We start from the raw sequence: 2,676 nt of genomic DNA, 5'->3' as shown, positions 1-2,676 counted from the left end.
CTAGGGCAACAACTCAGGGCCTTGACCTCTTGACTGACTTTTTCTGCTCACAGCTGGCACTCTGCCACTTGAGCCATACCTCCATTTTCTGTGATATGTTGGTTAATTGGAAATAGCAATCTTGAGACCTTTTCTGCCCAGGCTGAATTTGAACAGTGATACTCAGATCTCATCCTCTTTGCTAGCTAAGATTGCAAGTGTGAGCAACCACCAAACCCTTTACCCTACATTTTCATCTATCATCTGTTTTTAATCTAATGCAAAAGGCGAATGATTATTGAAAATATAGGCATAGCTATAAATATACTTACATAATCAAATGGTTTCAGTTAGTGCTTTTTAATGTATAAATAAATATAAACGTGATGTTAGGTATTTTAAGAAACTGAATTAAGACCATATGCCTTGCAAGGTGTCATTAAGACATTGTGAAGTGGCATTGAAGTGACATTGCCACTAAAACCTTACGACTGGGCACCCTCGGTAATAATATTTGCAATATGTTTCTAATTATAATTCAAGACTGGATACTGATTCATCCTGGCAAGCAAGGGAAAACTCACCTAGCATTAACTTTCATCACAGATATTATACAACAAGAGAGAAATTATTTTCAAAGGCAAATGGCAACCAAAAAGCAACTGATAACCAAGGGTCTAGGAGAGATGATTACAAACAAAACAGCTTAATCTGCACTAAGTATGTGTCGTAATGTTGACTACTGTAAAAGGAGAAACTAATAAACGAACCATGTGTCAGAGAGGACTAGGGGAAGTAAATTGGGTATTTCTAAAATAGCTGTGCAAATATTTCAAACAAACAGAAATAGTGAGTTTTTAGACAGAGCACTTGTAGCTCATGCTTGTTCTCTTAGCTACTGAAAAAGCTGAGAACTAAGGATCACAGTTCTATTTAGGCAGAAAAAAATCTGTGAGATTCTTATCTTAAATCAACAAGCAAAAAGCCACAAGTGGAAATTTGGATGAAGTATTAGAGTTACAACCTTCAATAAAAAAGCCACATTGGCAGGAGACCAAGAGTTCAAGCCACAATACTGATGTACACAAAAAGAATAGAGACTTATTTTGCATTCATTTTCTTTAATCTCTGAAGCAATGGAGTGACTGATAGCCATTTTACTAGAAAGTACATTTTAAAAACTATTGTTCAAGCCATGATTTTTTCTCCCAAGAAAATTCACTCTCTAGATCTGTCTTTGTTGACATGTATTAATCTTAAATACCATAATAGTGGACTTGTAGATGGAAGAGTTTTCACATGCAAATATTATCTTACTAATAGATCATTTACAACAGGATTATCGGTTTGGAAGGAACCTAAGATATAAGTAAACAACTTGCTTAGAACAGCACTCTCCTGCTCAGTTGTATTTCCTCTTCATGCTTGTAACAATATCAGGTCACAATCCCATTCCATCTTGTTAATCCTGAGCCTCAACAAAAACTACACACAAAAATGTATGCATTAAAAACTTCAATCTCTCTTCCTTTCCTTACTTCTTTCTTTATGAAGTTGATGTGTGTGTGTGTGTGTGTATATGTGTGTGTGTGTGTGTGTAGAAAGAGATAGGAGATGGGCTAAAATAACTAATTAATATTATTGTGAACTATACTTTCTCATGTCTATGAATACTACTTTGAAAATCCTTTTATTAAGAGGGTGGGATGTGGCACAATATTGGTACCCACAAACCCCAGGCTCTCCTGAAGAGAATCCTGGAAAATCTGGAAAGCAAACCATGTCTCCTGCGAGTGAAGTGGAAAGGCTCTGGGCTTCCACAGCACACCCAGAGCCAGACTGAGAAAGAGATGGAGGAAAACTCTGAAAAAGAGGGAAATAAAATCTGCTTCAGTGGGGTAAGTGCCTGGTGTGGAGCAGAATGCCCAGCTCAGAGGGCGGTGGATGAGAGTGAAGCCAAGAACCATGAGAGCAACAGAAAAGGTACTTGGTTTAAAAACAACTAGAATCAAATTGCTGCTGAGTGCTGGGCAGAGACAGAAACAGCCTCAGCCGCTGCTCTAGGCAGACGTGCTCAGAGGAAGAGAGATGGAAGGGAGAACAGAGACTGAGAAAATGCGGTTAGTAGCAGAATGAGTACCAGATAAATGTGCAGTATGGACAGACAGAACCAGCCCCTGGGGTCTACAGGCTGCACGGACCTTGGGAAAGGCCAAAGGGCCAACCACTCCCACACCTCCCAGCGGCTGAGGCCACTGGTGTAAAGACATGGAGCCAATAGCTCCTGGGCTTGTGAGTGTGTGTGTGTTAGTTCAGCACAGAGATACGTGAGGTACAGAAGTGCCACATTGCTCATAACAGCCAGATGAGCATCTGTCCACAGCAAAAACAGCAGACTCTCACACATCCTTTGCCGGGGAGCGGCTGGCCTGTTAGATCCGCTCATTGAGTGAAACAAGCCAGTGCCACACAGACACATCCCACATGCTTTCTCTCCTCGTGGAACTTATGAGACATGCAAAACACAAAAATGGAACAACTAAAGTAATGAGGTAAAAGAAAGTAGAAGGAGGAAGGGAAAAAGGGGAAACAATAACAGAAATGGTGGAGAGAAACATGACCCAAATCACACCCATTCATGCCCAGAAACCCCTCAAGAAAACATCCTACTTTGTGCAATTTGTCGACACTAATATA

The sequence above is a fragment of the Dipodomys spectabilis genome, unplaced genomic scaffold, assembly GCF_019054845.1.
Source record: "Dipodomys spectabilis isolate Male_0828 unplaced genomic scaffold, ASM1905484v1 ptg000457l, whole genome shotgun sequence".
NCBI lineage: Eukaryota > Metazoa > Chordata > Mammalia > Rodentia > Heteromyidae > Dipodomys > Dipodomys spectabilis.
Note: the sequence above shows the minus strand (reverse complement) of the source record.